Here is a 19,783-nt window from a genome sequence, read left to right as displayed (position 1 = left end):
ACACTGTACGATTTTTCTGGTTAGAAATGAACAAAATTTAATGATTGATCAAGTACACCAACAATCTGTCTTCCAAATTCATGTTTTTGCCTTACCCTGATTCACTACATAAAGCCTATAATAATTATTTATATTTTAGAGCTGTTGGGACAGATTTGGCGGAAAATTACATACTTCCATCAGTCACCTGTGTGTGCTTATGTCATGTCCGTAAATAAAGAAAAGAAGGTCTGGAGCTACTACAGTGCATGTATATGTGCTGTGATAGGTAGTAGTTTGAATATGAAAGCTTGAAGCCACAACACATGAGCAACATTGACCATGGATCATTCAAAAAGGCAACCCTCTGGGTTCAAAATAAAGAAATCTCCAACCGAGAAGAGTCTGCAGCCGAAAAGGGAAAGCGACAGAGCCCGTAATAATAAAACACGAAACAGCATCGGCTTGGCTTTTTTAGAGGTGGCGACAACTCCGAGATCTGAAAGGATTTAAAACCGACCCAGAGATGGATTTTTCTTGCTCAACAGGTAAGATATTTTATCTGACCGATAGTTAGCAAGGAAGCTTTCTTAGCGCGGTAGTTCGTTAGATAGCGTTAGCCACTCTAATAGGGCATTTTATTATGGATTGTGGTACTGCATTGCTTGATTTCATTTTCGAGGAAGGACAATGGAAAAAAATTACTTTATGCTGGTAACAATGCCAAGTTCCTAAACCAGTTACTACCTTAGTCTATTTGCCTGCTAAGTTATAATAGTTTCCACCGTTTGACTTTATCTGATATTACTAGCAATCGTTATGTCTAATATCATCATTGCCTGACTTTTGTAATGTTATTTATTCAAATTATATAAATCAAAACAACAGCGGAAGACATGCTGTTTACCTGCTAATAATTTTGTTATTTATTTAATTTATTTTTTTGAGAGGAGGGGGCGAGTTTTGTCGTTGTTAGTGACATTTGCTCTGATAAGTTGATCATCTGCATCCACAGTTACACCAGTTCTCCTCAAACCATCAGATTTATCTGCGCAGGAGAGCAGAGTCAAAGCCCGACTGACGTAATTACCAAAACAGTGTTCCTCCACAAGTAACTTGCAGTTCTATGCTTAAACCGCTAGAGGGCCAAAAGTTACATAGTGTAGCTTTAAGTGTAGCAAAAGTTGCACTGGACTGAAACCATCTTCTCAATGGCAAGCTCCAACAAAAAAGACATAGCAAAGCTTTTAAATGTAAATGATAGACAGGAATATTAAAGGAATATTCCAGATTAACATACAAATTAAGCTTGCTCATACCACAGTTTGTAAACACAATAAAAAAAACGTGAATAGAAATGCACTAACAATGAAAGTGTATAGGGCAAGCGAACTGACTTCCATTGTAAATGCATCACTGTAAATTTATTTTGTGCTTGTTTTTACAAACAGTCTAAATTATGTTCTGTGGTAATCATCAGCATGCTGTCAATAGAGCTTAATTTTGAATATTTATTTAATAGTGATAACTACTAAGTCTGCTATTGATGGTCAGAATGGCACTTTCTCACAGAGTTTACAAGGCACAGCTTACTCAGGAGATATAATACATCCATTTAATCACTCTATCCTCACATTTGAGACACTGTAATCACCTAAAGCATACTTTTGTGCTTTAGGCTCTTTTGAATGAAACCAGTAAATGGAGTAAATCTCAGAACAGAAACTGCAGATAAATCCAAGAACCGTCGCTGCCAAATCCGTGTTCCTTAAGACTGTGTCTGTCTTTCACCTCACACAAGCAAAGAAACGAGTTTGTTTTATCTGACATCCCTTAGTCGCACAGACACGGTTTAGTCTCAGCTGTTTAACTTCCTTCAGGCAGCTCAGAGACTCAGGATTTTTCTTTTTCATTACAATCGCTCTGTGTTTCAGACCCTTCTGCATATTACATAAACACTCCCAGACTGCTCTCTGTGAACACGAAGAGGAGGGTAAATGCTCTTGACAAAAAGTCAGTTCCATAAAGAAAACTAATTTCTTTCGTTCATTCTTTCTTCCCTCGTTTCTTTTTCTTCCCTCATTTCTTTCTTCCCTAATATCTTTCTTTCTCTTTCTTTCTTCCTTTCTTTTTTCCTTTCCTCATTTCTTTCTTTCTTTCTTCTAGAATTGTTTTGCTTTAATTTATTTTATTTAAGTAAACTGAACAAGCAGCATACAGTATACTGTATATGCCTATAAACAGTAGGGATGCACCGATCCGATACTTGGATCTGCATCGGCTCCGATACTGAAGCTTTTAGATGGATCGGGTATCGGTCCGATGAGCCCGATCCAAATCCGATACTGTGTTAGTCATGTTCGTTACTGTCAAGCTCCAAAAATGACATAAAAGAACCATAAAAACACTATTAAAGCAGTTCATATGACTCGTGCATTTTATTCAAAGCCGCTTGAAGACGTGCAATAGCTCTGTGAATCGCAAAAGGCTGTGTTTAATAAGTAAATATATAGTATGTGCAGCACCAGCGCATTAGTGAATGGTGCTGCTCTGTTGACACAAACTCACACACAGGCTGGTGATGCACTCATGGCTATTTTTAGCCTTCACAGCAGTGTGCAATATTTGAGCGCTACTCAAGAACAGCATCTCAGATGTAGATGCTCAGTAGTTCAGTTCACTTATAATATGCATTTAGAACAGCACTGGAGGTGCATTTTACCAGAATTTGAATAAGAAGCTAATTAAACTACTGTGAACTTGCCAACAAACAGACACATACAGACTTCCTGGAGAGTTTAGAATGTCAAAATAAAAGTGTGAGGGTTTAAAAAGTGCACAATTTAAATATATTACTGTTGTATTTAAAATTCAAATTAAAAGTCAATAATAATAATATTAATAACAATGTATTATTATTATTATTATTATTATTATTATTATTATTGTCATCATTAGTATTTGTTTACAATTTATAACAATATTTAAGTTGAATGGGTTCAAAAAAATAACTGTGTGAATGAAAAGTGGACTGATGTCTTACAACTAAATTGAACAAAAAGGAGATCTGAATCCTTTAAAGACCAGATGCAAGTTGAAACATTTTTGAAAAAAAAAAAAGGCAAAAATAAAACACTGGTTTCTTTTCTACTGAAGACTTGAAGACTGGAATTACTGTTAATTTTGCTGCTACATTATCCAGTATACTAGTTAATAATAAAGTGTTTCTTAATAAGCTATACATTTATATTGAAATAATGTGTAGTTAGAGGTTTGTGTTTCTTTACATATTAAAGAGTACTCACAATTAGTTCCACACAATAATGCAAAGATATTCTAAACTGATTATGCAAAAAAATAATACTGGTTTCAGCTTGGGATCGGTATCGGCCGATACTGAGATTTCTGATATCGGAATCGTATAGGAAGAGAAAAAGTGGTATCGGCGCATCACTAATAAACAGTATACTGTATATATACACCGATCAGCCACAACATTAAAAGCACTTGTCTAATATTGTGTAGGTCCCCCTCATGCCACCAAAACAGCACCAACCGACATCTCAGAATAGCATTCTGAGATGCTATTCTTCTCACCACACACAATTGTACAGAACGGTTATCTGAGTTACCGTAGACTTTGTCAGTACGAACCAGTCTGGCCATTGTCCGTTGACCTCTCTCATCAACAAGGTATTTTCGTCCACAGAACTGCCACTTACTGGATGTTTTTAGTTTCTGGCACCATTCGAAGTAAATTCTAGGACTGTTGTGTGTGAAAATCCCAGGAGATCAGCATTTACAGAAATACTCAAACCAGCCCATCTGGCACCAACAATCATGCCATGGTCCAAATCACTGAGATCACACTTTTTCCCCATTCTGATGGTTGATGTGAACATTAACTGAAGCTCCTGACCTGTTTTTGCATGATTTTATGCATTGCACTATTGCCACAATTTTTTGAGATCGTAATGAACGTGATGGAATATAGCATGACAGAAGGTCACTTAAGTACTGTGGAGCTAGACAATTCAAAGCTTTGTATGTAGTTAACAGAATTGTAAAATTAATACGAAATTTAGCAGGTAGCCAATGTAACAACGATAGAATGGGGGTAATTTGATCATATTTTTTGGTTCAAGTCAGCACTCTGGCAGCTGCATTTTGAACCAACTGAAGTTTATTTATTGAACTTGCAGTACATACCTCCCAGTATTGCATTACAATAATCAGAATGAGCTTTATTTCTTGGTGACAGAAGCTTCCAGTGCACAAACAATACAACAAGACAGAGATAATAAAAAAAGAATAAAAATAAAAAGCAAATAGAAATATAAGTCTATATAGAAATACACAATAAGACAAAAAAAATATATAGTATGTACAAATACAAATCTGTTATATACAGTACAAGGGAATGTAATGCAGAAGAAGTAGATATGTTAAATAATATAATTGACTAGGCTGTGTATTGCACATAATTATAGTACAGTTTTTAACTGTTCATGAGATGGTTAGCCTGAGGGGGAAGAAATGTCTTGTGCCTGACGGTTCTGGTGCTCAGCGCTCTGTAGCGTTGGCCAAAAGGCAACAGTTCAAAAAGGTAGTGGGCTGCGTGAGTGGGGTCCAGAGCGATTTTACCAGCCCTATTCCTAACTCTAGAAGTGTACAGTTCATGAAGGGAGGACAAGGGGCAACCAATAATCCGCTCAGCAGTCCGAACTGTCCTTTGTAGTCTTCTGATGTCCGATTTTGGAGCTGAACCAAACCAGACAGTTATTGAAGTGCAGATGACAGACTCAATGACTAGTGAGTAGAACTGTATCAGCAGCGCCTGTGGCAGGTTGAACTTCCTCAACTGGGAAGGAAGTACAACCTCTGCTGGGCCTTTTTCACAATGGAGTCAATGTGGGTCTCCCACTTCAGGTCCTGTGAGATGGTAGTGCCCAGGAACCTGAATGACTCCACTGCTGCCACAGTGCTGTTTAGAAAGGTGAGCAAGGTTGTTGGGGTGTTCCTCCTAAAGTTCACAATCATCTCCACTGTTTTGAGCGTGTTGAGCTCCAGGTTGTTATAACTGCACCAGTGAGCCGGCCATTCAACCTCCCTTCTGTATGCAGACTCATCGTCATCTTGGATGAGGCCGATGACAGTAGTGTTGTCTGCAAACTTCAGGAGCTTGACAGAGGGGTCCTTGGTGGTGCAGTCGTTGGTATACAGGGAGAAGAGTAGTGGGGAGAGCACATGTGCTGGAAGTGAATTTCCCCAGTCTCACTAGCTGCTGCCTGTCCATCAGAAAGCTGGTGATCCACTGGCAGATAGACGTGGGAACAGAGAGCTGGGTTAATTTATTCCATAGGAGAGCTGGGATGATGGTGTTGAAAGAAGTCCATAAAAATGATCCTTGCATATGTCCCTGGTCTGTCCAGATGTTGCAGGATATGATGCAATCCCATGTTGACTGCGTCATCCACAGACCTGTTTGCTCTATAAGCAAAATAAAGGGGATCTAGAAAGGGTCCAATGATGTCCTTCAGGTGGGCCAACACCAGTCTCTCATATGACTTCATGACCACAGACGTCAGAGTGACGGGTCTGTAGTCATTAAGTCCTTTAAACTTGGGTTTCTTTGGGACAGGGATGATAGTGGAGCGTATGAAGCAGCAGGGAACTTCACATTGCTCCAGTGATCTGTTGAAGATCTGTGTGAAGATGGGGGCCAGCTGGTCATTACAGGATTTTAGACAAGTGGGTGAAACACCGTCTGGGCCCTGTGCTTTCCTTGTCTTTTGTTTCCAGAAGTCCTGGCACACCTCCTCTTCACAGATCTTAAGTGCAGGTTGAGTAGCGGGGGGTGGGGGGGGGGAGTGGTTGCAGCAGGTGTTGATGTTTGTGTAAAGTGAAGGTCAGAGCGGGTGTGGGGTGTGAGTCTGGGCTTTTCAAATCTGCAATAAAGCACATTCAAGATGTCAGACAGTTGTTGGTTCCCTACAGTGTTGGGGGACGGTGTCTTGAAGTTAGTAATGTCTTTCAGGCCTCTCCACGCTGATGCAGGGTCATTAGCTGAAAACTAGTTTTTCAGCTTCTCAAAGTAGCTTCTTTTAGCCACTTTAACTTCCTTAGTCAGTGTGTTTTTGGCCTGATTACACAAGTTTTATCCCCGCTTCTGTAAACATCCTCTTTGGCACGAAGCTATCTGAGTTTTCCTGTAAACCATGGTTTGTCTTTGTTGAATGTTAAACAAGTCCTAGTAGGAATGCATTATCCTCACAGAAACTGATATATTATGTCACAGTATCTGTGAGCTCGTCAAGATTGGTGTCTGCAGCTTCAAAAACACTCAAATCAGTGCAGTCAAAGCAGGCTTGTAGTTCCAGCTCTGCTTCATTGGTCAATACTTTACAGTCTTTACTACAGGTTTAGCTGATTTTAGTTTCTGCCTGTAGGTTCGAAAAAAATGAACGAGACAGTGATCATGCATCCAGTCATGAACGCATGAATTCGTTTTTCGGCATCAGCAACTGAGAGCATGTGTTGTAACTTAGCAATATTTCTGAGGTGGAAGAATGCTGTATTTGATTTCAAAGGACAGATTGGTATCAAATATAACACTTAATTTCTTCGCTGTAGAAGACAACATAATAGTTGATCCATTGAGAGTCAAATTATATTTTAGCAGCTTATTTTTAGAGGTTTTTGGTCCTATAATTAGTACCTCTGTTTTTTTGGAATTGAGTAGAAGGACAATTCTGTCCATCAAATCTTTGATTTCATTGATACACTCTGCTAATTTGGAGAATTGTGAAATTACGTCGGGTTTAGAAGAAATATAAAGTTGGGATCATCGGCATAACAGTGGAAACTTATTCCATGATTCCTGATAATATCTCCCAGGGGAAGCATATATAAGGAGAAAAACAGAGGCCCTAAAACTGATCCCTGTGGCACTCCATACTTAACTTTTGTTTGATCTGACAATTCCTCTTTTATGCATACAAAGTGGTAGCAGTCTGATAAATAGGACCTAAACCAAGTCCTCTAATGCCAACATAATTCTCCAGCCTATTCAAGAGAATGTCGTGATCTATCGTGATGAAGACAGCACTAAGATCTAGAAGCACTAGAAGAGAAATGCAGCCGCAATAAGATGAAAAGAGCAAGTAATTTACAAATGCTTTATACGGTGTAGTCATTATAAAGTGTTACCAACAAAACTTATCAAAAAAATGCCACAACATGTACTATACCAACTAAGCTCTTAAAAGAGGTATTCCCTCTTGCTATCGTTAGGACATGACCCAAGAAACTTTAAAATGTCAGTTTTCAAACCGCTTATTAAGAAGCCACAGCTTGATCCTGGAGAATTATAGACCGATTTCAAATCTCCCATTTATCTCGAAAATACTAGAAAAGGTAGTGTCATCCCAACTATGTTCATTTCTATAGAGAAATGGTATATATGAACAATTTCAGTCAGGATTTAAGCCCCATCACAGTACAGAGACTGCACTTAACAGAGTTACAAAGGACTGGATTTACATTTAAATGTAATGAATGTATTTGTTACTGTTTTAGTAACACTTACTATTACAGCAATTAATACTTAATATATAGGTCATAATAAAGCATTGACTAATTGTTAACTAAGCATTTTGCGTGACCTAATATAAAGTGAGAACAGTATATGCCAAATTAAAAATTTATAAATTATACATTACTCTGAAAACTTGGACATGAAATAACCATCTCCACAGCATCTCAATCACAAAGGCTCAAAGCAGACAATAAAGCTTAACAAAAAAGTTTATTAAAAGAGATCCTCTAATTGCTCAAACGCCACTTTAGCAAGTTCCATCCTATTAAGCTTTATGAGCAGACTTGATCTCATTAATTAAAATTACTGTTTAATTCAGTTTCACCAGTGGACCTACTATAAATATTTAATTAAATTTAATCTGATTCCAGAAGGAAAGTCCAAAAATCCAGCTACAGTCTCTGTGTGCGTGCAAAAAAAAAGAAAAAAAAAAAAAAAGAAAAAAGAAATATATTGACTAGGCTTTATATTTTGCCAATTCAGTGCCTATTAAAATTCATTAGTGAAAATTCCCTTACTATGCTGCTGAAGTGTACAAGCGACGTCGTCACGCCGTACATGTTACCTTTCTCAGCACTGGGCCGGATGGAACAATAACAATAGTTTGTGTTACTGAATAGGGCATTTAATAATTTTCCAGAGACTGCAGGGGCAGATATGTATATCAGTTAACAATCCTTGTAGTAAAATGATTCACCACAGTATTTAATGTACAAATGTCTGCAGTATGACAAAAATATCCTGAGATTCGAATGCTGATCAACGAAGAATTCAGCTTTCAGGATTCAGGCCGGGAGGCGCCCCCTTCAGGAAGACACATTTGTCTCTCATAGAAAACCATTTTTAGCCAAATCAACAAGTTTGGTGACAAGTTTCAATGAGCAAAATTAGATATTCAATACATCAACAACTTTTATTACTTCAAATAAAATGCAAATGTTTAAGTTTGCAAGGCATAAAAAATAGGACCCAATGAAATATTTATTTTTTCCTAATTCTTCTTTGATTTCCCAAATTCTGTTTTCCATTCAATTTTTTTTTTCCTGAATTCCTTGTTTAAAAGATTATTTTTTTAATACAAAATATAACTAATCAAATGAATTCATAAAGAGTTCATCAAATGAAATTATTTTATCAAATAAAGTGCTTCAATAACATCTTCACAGCCGAATCTAAAAAAAAGTTATTTTTTGTCAAATAACGTGAGCACAACATAGAATCACTGTATAAATTAAAAACTTACAGTACATTCAGTACAACATGCACACTTGCTTGTGAAATTTGCTTAAATATAATTTTTCCTGATATAATAGTAATAATAATAACATTTATATTAATAATAATAATTGTTATTATTATTATTATTATTATTATTATTAAAATGAATATAATTTTTTTATTAAGCAGTAGTAATATTTTTTTTGTGTCATAATTTCTTCAATTTCACGTGTCCAATTAAACCTAACTTTTAATCTGATGGATCACTATGTCAGTTTCTGTGTCTGTTTGAGGGAAGTTTCACACTTCTGGTCGCTTGATTGTTACACCGTAAAACGCTGCAGTTTAATTCAATAAATAGTCTGGAATGTGCTGCACGCTTTGCATTAAATGAGCGTTTCGCTTTCTGTAATCTAATACACAGATTACAGAAGTCATTGTTGTTAGCGGGTCAATGCCTTCACACATCACTTTGAAGCATGCAACACAAGAGAACTGGATATTTCTTAAATGAAATCACAGGCTGCTGTGGTTTAATAATCAGACTAGGACACATGTACACATGTACAACACATTTACAAGATCAAAGGCAGATTTTGTGACAATGCAGTACTGGCCCGAAAGGGCGAAACTCTCACACTGGCCCCAGGCCAGCTGGCCATACTTACTGTTGAACCATGTTAAAAAATGTTTTATTAGGCATATACTCACTTTAGATTAGGTCACGCAAAATGCTTAGCTAGCCATTAGTAAGTGCTTTATTACGACCTTTATTAAACATTAATTGATTTAATAGTAAGTGTTCCTAAAGCATTAATAAACATTTTAAGCAGAAATGTGTATCCAACTCATTACATATTTAATATCTTCATTAACTATGAATTTGTGCTTTCTTAATGTTCTCATAAACACTTATTTACCACTGGTTTGCATCAACTAAAATACATCCGTTAGGTATGATTAACGAGCTGTTTACTAAGGATAAAATACATTATCAAACTGCCTATATATGAATTTATTAAACAATAATAAGTAATTTGCTAAAGTGAATTGAAACAGATATCATACTATTTATATGTATCTTATTAAAGTATTAATAATGTAGGAACAATAATTTATAAATGATCATTTAACTATAAACTACTGCTTTACAAATACTTTATACCATGTAGTTATTATAAAGTGTTACTATTTTGTTCTCTAGAATCTACTCAGAATGGTGCAAAAAACATCCAGTGAGTGGGCAGTTCTGTGGACTGAAATGCCTTGTTGATGAGAGAGGTCAACAGAGAATGGCCAGACTGGTTCGAACTGACAAAGTCTACGTTAACTCAGATAACTGCTCTGTACAACTGTGTTGAGAAGAATAGCATCTCACGAGGGGGACCTACACAATATTAGGCAATGTTGTGGCTGATTGGTGTATATACTGTATATATATATATATATATATATATTCCATGAGCACTAATGGTCTGACACCATTAGCACTCGGACGCTTCACTTTGTGTATCACTCCGCTTGTGTTCGTGCCATTCTAAACTAAAGTGTAAGAGTAGTGCATATGTGTTAAGAGCTACTGTAGGCTATGTGTCTCTTTTTACATCTATTTCATATATTTCAAAAGTGCCATGGTATTACCATCTGATGGCCTCACTCTATACCACGGTACCACCAGTTCTTTTTTAGGAATCTTTCTTCCTTCCTTAATTTCTTTCTTTCTTTCTTCCTTTCTATCCTTCCTTCACTCATTTCTTTCTTTCTAACATTCTTCCCCATTTCTTTCTTTCTTTCCTCCTTTCTTTCTTTCTCATTCTTTCTTTATCTCTTTCTTCCCTCATTTCTTTCTTTCCTCCTTCCTTCCCTCATTTCTTTCTTTCTTTCTTTCTTTCTTCCCACATTTCTTTCACTTTCTTTTTCTTTCCTCATTTCTTTCATTCATTCTTTCTTTCATCCTTTTTATTTCTTTCCTCTTCCCTCATTTCTTTCTTTCTTTCTTCCCTCATTTTTTTCTTTTTCTTTCTTTCTTCACTCATTTCTTTCTTTCATCCTTTCTTTCTTTCCTCCTTTCTTCCCTCCTTTCTTTCTTCCCTCATTTTTTTGCTTTCTCTTTCTTTCTTCCCTCATTTCTTTCTTTCATTCTTTCTTTCTTTCCTCCATCATTTCTTTCTTTCTTTTCTCATTTCTTTCTTTCTTTCCTCCTTTCTTCCCTCATTTCTTTCTTTCTCTCTCTCTTTCATTTTATTCAAAGTAGGATGTGGGATATTCCCACTTGATATTTCTGAATTCTGTCCATAAATTCACTTCAACTTATTGATGTATTTTATGTACTTAAAGTATATGTTTACAAGTACATAAAGTAAAGGAGTAATTTTGAGCAGTACAGCTCCAATCAAGCAAGACTTCCATTTTTATTCTTGGCCCCTCCAGAATCCTGTTTACCACAAAAGAACCTTTCTGAAATTTCTCACCATTATTTATAAATGTTTACCCCACCATTAAAACGGTCAGTGTGTACAACTCTGAACCCATTTCATTTCCACCATTCACCTGGAGATGCCACCATCAGTCTTTATTAAAGTCTATAATTGTTTGCCTGACTCTTCCAGGTGTTTGTTTTTCAAATGGACATCCTCAGGCCAGCTGGTGCTGTTTTATTGAGAAAGGTGTGCCTGACATATACTCAACAATCACCTGGAGGACAAAAATCAAGTGGGGGGATATAAAGTGGACCTTAAAGCAGCTGTTTATTTCTGCAATTGAATATGCGGATAAATCTCACTTATCAAAGTGAACATAATGCTTATCTAATTGTTAAATATTCAGAGACTGCTGGCAGGAAACATCTGCTCTGTTGTAACATCTTGCAACTTGTTAACCTCTCAGAATGATTCTTGACTGTTCATCAGAACGGCATTAATTGCCTCTATTTCATGACATCTTGTCTATTAAATAACTGCGTTCTAAAAACAAACATTTAATGTGAACTTCAAACTACACATCACTTCAGAAACTGGTTAGATTCATACATGACATGAGCTACAAAAGTGAGTTGTGAGAACAAGTTATCAAGAGAAAAGCCTCAAACATGAAATAAGAATTACTGGAGGAACCATGAGCAAGTGTCCAAGACAGTGGTAGACGGATACAGTTTTTTTTAATCGCCCATCAGGCTAATTGCTGATATCTAGATCACAGGATGGATGATGGCTGATATAATAGTGCAGTAATTACACACTTCACCTTTTAAAAATAATTGGTAACACTTTACAGTAAGGTTATATTCATTAACATTAGTAAATGCATTTAGGTATCATGAATTAACAGTGAACAATGATAGCATTTATTAATCTTAGTTAATGTTAATTTATCAGAATTCTCTAGTTCATTGATTCTTCATGGTAGTTAATAATGCATTAATCTTGGGGACCTGGGTAGCTCAGCAAGTACAGATGCTGACTACCACACCTGGAGTCGCAAGTTTGAATCCAGGGGTGCTGAGTGACTCCAGTCAGGCTTCCTAAGCAACCAATTGGCCCAGTTGCTAGGGTGGGTAGAGTCACATTGGGTTAACCTCCTCGTGGTCGCTATAATGTGGTTCTCCCCAAATTGGGGAGAAAAGGGGAGAAAATCCAAAAAAATACAATGCATTCATCTTAACATATAACATTTTTATTGTAAAAAAATAAATAAATAAATGTAAATGCAAATCTAAATATAGTTGGTTAAGTAATCCAAATATTAAAATGTATCACCTTAGGAGTCATGCACAAAAGTGAATGTGTTTTGATGTCATAAGATAGCATTATGTGAGGAACAGTGCGAAAAGTACATGTTTATTAACTAAAAATCTGCCATTTTACTCGTGATTTATGCGAAAGTGAATAAAATTAATTATTGTTTAGAGCCTCTAGTGTTTATTTCACCAGAAAACAGCCACGATATATAAAATGAGCCACGTGAAAAAAAAAAATTAAATGTAGATATAGTAACATGATGAGACCAGATTGTGTAAACATATAGTTCATTGTTAGCTCATGTTACTCGGTGAACTGATGTTAATGAATACAACCAATTAATCACATACTTTTCTGTGATTAATCACGATTAAATTATGGTACACGATATATTACAACAAACATTAAAAAAATCATCATAAATATATATATACTTTATTCTTTGTCTCAAAAAACTTGAAAGAACTTGGTTAGTCATTATTTATTTAAAATATTAAATTATGTACATTAAAATGTAAGTTTTTTGTTTGTTTGTTTGTTTTTTGTGGATAGAGTTTATTAGACACATTTTTACATGTATGTGACCAGGAGAAGGGCGGGGCCGGGCCGTGAGTATGCACGGCCGGCCCCCAATTGGGCTAATCAGCCGAGGAGAGGGATAAAGCCGAGCCGGATGCAGCAGTTCGGGAGAGAGAGAGCCACACGCAGCTGCCGTGTGTGTTCATGTTTGTGTCTTTTTAAGTTATTTAAACATTATTTTGATGGTTCGTCCGGTTCCCGCCTCCTCCTTTCCCATTTTAAACCTTGTTACAATGTATTAATCTTTGATACAAGTATATGTATACATGCCATAAAATCAGTGGACATGATGTAATTACAATTTGGGCAAAATCTTCTGGAGTTTTACAGTGGACTTTTTTTTAATAATAGGATAAAATGGGCAGATTCAATTCATATCAAACTTTATTGGCAAGCGAATCTTATGTGTACATTGACAATGTATTATTAGACACTACATACAGATATAAAACATATTGAATGCTGAAGTTTAATTTGCTGAAGTTCAGAACTATTATTTTCTCTTGTTGCCATTCAGTTTCTACAAGTATACCTGGCTGCAGCTTGCTGAATGGACAGGAACGGACTTCCGTCTCTATAGCACACACGCTGGGTCTCTCTCGGGTGGTTTCGCTTTTGAAAAGGTTTAGATGACAGCCAGTGAATGTTTTTGCGCGATGCAAAGAGATACAGCAGCTTGCCCGTATCACTCGCGCGCTTGCGGATGAAGTCTCAATTCTCCGTACAATAAATCCGTTCCAGTGTTTATTATGCCTGGGACTTGCGTCGTACACAATTAATAAGCATGCACTGCCCCACACAATCAGTTTCTGTGCGAGGATGTGCAGTTGAGTCGAGGGTGTCCCTGCTGAAAATTTATATATGCCAATGTTAGCCACAGAAAGTGTGGAAAAACATTGGTGAAATTTTGCCTATTGTATAAAGGTGCATGGGTTTGTTCCTGGCATGCAGCAGATGTCTTAACCACACCCCAACCCTAATCGGAGCCTGTATGGCTGAGTAGTCTGCCAGGAACAACTCGGGACAATTTTCTCCATATCGCGTGAAGTTTCAGGAAGTAAAATAAAAACAGATACTACATTAATTGCGGGGGGTTTTTTCAACGTAAAAAAATATTAATCGTAGAAATTAACACATAAAATTTCCCAGCCATAATTATTATTTTTCCATTTCTTTGCTCGTTGATCATGAATCAAGCTTTACAAACAAAACCAATCATTTTTCTCAACCCAAAACAAAATGTAACCACAAGAACAAGCAAAGCAGGTGTATCTAAATTCACAATATGGATATCCATTCATATCAACAAGTAGATCCCACTTGACAATTCCTGGCAGAAGAAGCCTAGACAAGCCAGCTTTTCAAAAAGACGTGTGTCCACTCAGCCAGAGAAAAGTCCCTCTATGTCTGCATTGACAGGGGCCTGGGTTCTCTGGGCTGGATTGACAGTCTGTTTGTTGGCAGTGAGGGGCAGAGCAGTCAACAACTAGACAGCAGAGCTCTGGAGAGATGAATAAATATTCAAGATGCCATTGGTGGAGAGGCTGCTTGTCACTCAGCTCACAATGTCCTGCCAACCAAGTCGGACTTTCACTAGACAGCTGCTCAAACGGTGATCTATATATTAGCCGGTGATAATGCAGTGATTTAAAGGAATTTAACCACTGCATTTAACCATCATTTACCCACCCTCATGTCATTCCAAAACAAAACCACAATATACTGCATAATGTCCAGAGTGCTCTTTTTCATAATGGGAACTAAGGCTGACAAGCTCAAAAAAATACTAAAAATGACTATTAAAGTAATGAAAGTAGTCCATATGACTTGTGTGCTACACCTCAAGCGTTCTGAAGCTATACGATAGCTTTGTGTGAAGAACAGGTCAAAATGTAAGTATTAATTCACTGATAATCTTCCCCTCCACCATAGCTTTCTAATCTCATTCACACTTCTTCATTTTCAAACTTGCCATGTTGCGTTCAGTTATGAAACACATGAAATCCAGTGACGCTTGGTGTCACTAACATCAAACTTGGCGCAAAATATCTTGACATAGCAAGTTTGAATATGTGCATGCACGAATAAGATTTGAGAGCAGAATGACGACTTAAATTTCAGTCTGTTCCTCACAAAATGCTATAGTATGGCTTCAGAAGACTTGAAAAATAGTGCTCAAGTCGAATGGACTTTTATTATACTTATAATACTCCTTTTTGGAATTTGACTGCCCCATGTATGTGTTTTTTAAATTGGAAAGAGCAGTTTGGAGATTCTTCGAAATATCTTATTTTATGATCAGCCGAAGAAGAAAAAAAGCCATACGGGTTTGGAATGACTTGAGGGTGAGTAAATCATGATAAAATTAACATTTTTTGTGAACTTTCCTATTACTGAACTATTAATGTTAACTAACTGAGGCCTACTAAGGATAACTGTGTTAGCAATTACATATTGTTGTGAAAGCATACTAGGAATGTCTGATATATTGAAAGTGCACACAGAAATGTAGGTACTATAAATGGTTTCACAGCAGATTTGTGTCTTGGCCTTTCCATTGTGTGTTTAATATGCCGAATGGAGGTTTGGCAAGCATGAGCATATTTCATAAGGTTTCATCACATTTATTCACACACATTCTCACATGCATACAACAGCACACACACACACATTATTTAATGTGTTTACACTGTCGAGCACAGAATGTTCGGCGGCTCTGAAATACACATGCAGTTATTTGCAATCTGACGCTACACATTTAGTATTTCAGCTTTCATAATTAGGTATTTTGCCTATTTTGTTCCAAAAAGAGTTTCGAGCTTAATTATTTTCACTAAGCCATATGACTGTTTGAGTAGTAGGTTGGAGCAGCTTAAGGAGCAACACTGCAGATCCCAAAAAGCATAGTCTGTGCTTGCCCACTTTTGAAAAGCAACAGCTGCCACTTTTTTCTATGTTGATTAATGAAATTAAGCAATTATCTATAATTCTTCTCTATAATTCATAAACATAGATGAAAACTTTTGCTTCTTTTCGCTTATTTTGGGGTTGTTTTGTCAGACAATTTTTTCTTGCGAGATCTGGCAACACTGTTTCATCTCCTCTATCTCCATCTCAATGTTCCTTGCAGACAGAGCCATTTCTGATTGTGTAGCCACATTCATTCTGCATAGTTAATGGCTTGCTCTTTCTTCCTCACTAGCCCATCAGTGAGAAAGAATGAAAGTTTTCTCCAGGGCTAATCAGTGTGGCCCCTTCTCACCACATATTCGAGCAGGCCCTGAGGTGGAGGGGCTGCTGGATACAGCAACAGAGCTATCATTAACAATCTCGACTGCACGCTGACACCCCAAATGAGATGTTTACTTCACTTACTCGCCACAGCATGATTTGATGTTCGGCTTTAAATGAGGCCAAACCTGTGTGAAGGAAAGTTTCCTTCATGTATGGATTCAGCTGTCCATTTCAAATGAGGCAAATAAGAGTGACAGAACTGAAACCTCTCTCTGTCTTTGAACACCTGTGCAGAAGCAGAGAGACGCTGACAAAGAGGCAGCAGAAAAGTGAATTTTTCAGGGAGGAAGATGAAAGGATATGGGGGAAAGAGGCAGAAAGTGTGAACCATCGCAACTCAATGACTGTTTCCAGAAAATGTAGGCTGTGTTCAGAATTGTTTACAAGCACACTATGCTTCCTATTTTTGGAGTACGTAGTATGCATACTCTGCACAGTACAGTATGTGTATTTTCAGTGTGCATAGAATCAGGGGCATCATATTTATTTTCAGAGTCCACCAGTGGCCAATCTGGTTTACTTGGTTCCCTAATGTGAGAAACACTTTAGCAAATTAGTTATTTATTTAGAGGCAAGATGTGTTAGTCTAATGGTATTGTTTTCATGTAGCATGCAAAGGCACCCGTATTCAAATACCGACTTAACATATACACAAAACTACAACTGAACATGACAGCCAGTGATCACCATGCATTTTTGAATGGCTAGGAGTAGCTTTGACATTTTAATACTACATATTTTCGTGTTCAGGAAGAGAAAAAAAAAACTATTAGGGTGGGTACATGATTTCAGTTTAAAGCAAATAATTTGCAGAAGGTTTGACTTGATAGAACTGTCCAAATTTTAGACACTTGAATTGTGTAATTTCTGCCACAGCACTTTTTTTCCTACAACAGAAATGCTATTTAATAGTCAAAGATACATTCTTTTTGGAAGTTGCATTCAAAATCATAAAAAAAAAAAAAACAAAAAAAAAAACCTTGGCTCAAAAATCTGATGAGACACTCACATGCAACATCATGAGGTTATGTGACAACAGTGTAGCATTTAAAATGTTTAAATAATGCCTACCGGTTCACTATTTTTTTTAGAAAATATTGTTTTTTTTTGCAGTGTACATTGCACAATACTCATCAATTAGTAAGCTAGTATTCCATTCCAAACACAGCTATAGAGTTTCTACCAATAGACATACACTCAGTAAAGATAATTACTAAGTGCAAATACTGTAGCTGGGAGAAACTTTAAAATTCAAGTTTTGATTGTGATAAATTAATGATGGTGAAAGAGAGCTCCCAAATGCAAAAGAGGAGTTCAGCCCCAGTCCAATAGGTTGAATCAGTGGAGAAAAATACTGTGAGAAAAGTGGAGGGGTGGTGGAACAGAACGGGAACATGCAGCGAAAGGATGGTTACGTCACATGACTGACAGATTGTAATCAGCGGTGTTCCGATCACCCATGTCTAGGCACAAAACTCTGTCAGCCTGCCAGGGTTTTGCTCATGCTTCATGAATATTGATATAATTTCTTAAATGTCACTGGAGTTTAGGAGCGGCGCATCATGATTAGCCACAACTTTAGCAAATGTCAAAGGAAAAAGTTCCCTATCAATTCAGTTCACTCGACACTGCATTTGAGCGCTATGGGGAAAATCCCTTTTTCACAATCTAGTTGAAGCCCTTGTATCATAACGGCAATCTTGTGATTGGCAATGATGTTTGAGCTCCGCCCCTTTAGGCGCGCATTTGCCCTATCTAAGCGGGCACTCAAACATAATTTCTTCAGAATTTCTTCCCTTAAGAACAACATCATCTCGTCTTGACTATGACGGATCATCACATCTTGATCAGCCTGGTCTTCACCATCTATGGACACCCTTCAGCAGACGGGATTCCCTGCAGACGTGGCTGCCTCGCTTCAACAGCGTTCTATCCTACGCGTTACAGTGCAGGACATGCCCATTCTACACTCTGAGGTAGTAAATATCCTTGTGTGAGACGCAATGGGGTCATTCCCCATACGGTGCACAGAGAGAATGTCACAGCCATTATTTTCTCATCAAATGGATGACATATCAATTCAAAGTCCTTACTTTCGGATTGTCTCTGGCCCCACGTTCATGAAATGTGTCGATGCGGCGTTCACGAAATGTGTCGATGCGGTGCTCACCCCTTTGAAGATTAACGGCGTGCGCATTCTAAATTACCTCGACAATTGGCTATTACTGGCCCGATCAGAGGCTCTGCTATGCTAGCAGAGGGACTTGATACTTCACCATTTGAACAGCCTGGGTCTCAATGTCAACTGGGCAAAAAGCACACTTTCTCCCAGCCAAAAAATCTCCTTTTTGGGGGTTCGACTCGACTACATGAGCATGCGTGCGCACCTCACGAGCAAGTGCATCCAGACCATTCACCAGTGTCTGTCTCAGTTCAAACTGGGGAAAGCATTTCCACTGATGTCTTTTCAGAAAATGCTGGGTTTTATGGTGGCAGCATCCGCCGTCATATCATTAGGTATTTTATACATGAGACCTCTCAAGTGCTGGCTCAAACACCATGTACAGAGTCACGCCTGGCGTCGGGGGCGCGTGCGTGTCACCATGACTCTCCGCTGCCTGGCTGTTCTAGCACCATGGACAGCTCTAAACCTATATCAGCAGGGTGTGATGCTGGGATGCATATATGCATCCATTACGGGTTGGGGCGTGCTGTGCGATGGACGCCCGGCTTTCGGCACTTGGACAGGTGCGAAACAGGCGTGGCACATCAACTGTTTGGAAATGCTTGCCGTCTTCTTAGCAGTGAAAGCTTTCTATTCTGACACAGTGAATCATCACATTCTGATTCGGTCAGACAATATGTCAGTGGTAGTGTACATAAATCGGCAGGGCGGCACTCGATCGCTACCAATGATGAACCTGGCGCAACGCCTCCTCGTATTGAGTGCGCGCCATCTCCTCTCCCTGCTTGCGACATACGTTCTGGGCCATCTGAACTGCAGAGCGGACATGCTTTTGCGCAAGGGACCGATGGCGGGGGAATGGAGACTTCATCCTCAGACGGTTCTGAGGATTTGGAAAATGTTTGGCAAAGCCGAAGTCGACCTATCTGCCTCCACAGAGACAGCCCACTGCCTTATTTGGTACTCCATGTCCCAAGCCCCGCTGGGAGTGGACGCCTTGGCCCACAAGTGGCCAACGAAACGTAAATATGCGTTTCCCCTGATACGCCTCCTCAACTCTGTCATTAGCAAAGTCAGAGAGGACAAGGAAACAGTTCTGTTGGTTGCGCCAAAATGGCCCAACCAGCCGTGGTTTCCAGAAATGATGTAGATATTAGGTGGCCCTCCATGGGAAATACAGCTGAGGAGGGATCT

The 19,783-nt window shown here is 38.1% G+C and overlaps 1 protein-coding gene across 1 annotated transcript in view; it reads right to left on the bottom strand.

Moving 5' to 3' along the window:
* Positions 1–19,783, bottom strand: part of LOC127453461 (copine-4-like) — a 119,403-nt gene that overhangs the window by 48,731 nt on the left and 50,889 nt on the right. The window lies entirely within an intron of this gene.

Source organism: Myxocyprinus asiaticus, chromosome 15 (genome assembly GCF_019703515.2).
Source record: "Myxocyprinus asiaticus isolate MX2 ecotype Aquarium Trade chromosome 15, UBuf_Myxa_2, whole genome shotgun sequence".
Lineage (NCBI taxonomy): Eukaryota > Metazoa > Chordata > Actinopteri > Cypriniformes > Catostomidae > Myxocyprinus > Myxocyprinus asiaticus.
This window is presented reverse-complemented; position numbering and strand designations above follow the sequence as displayed.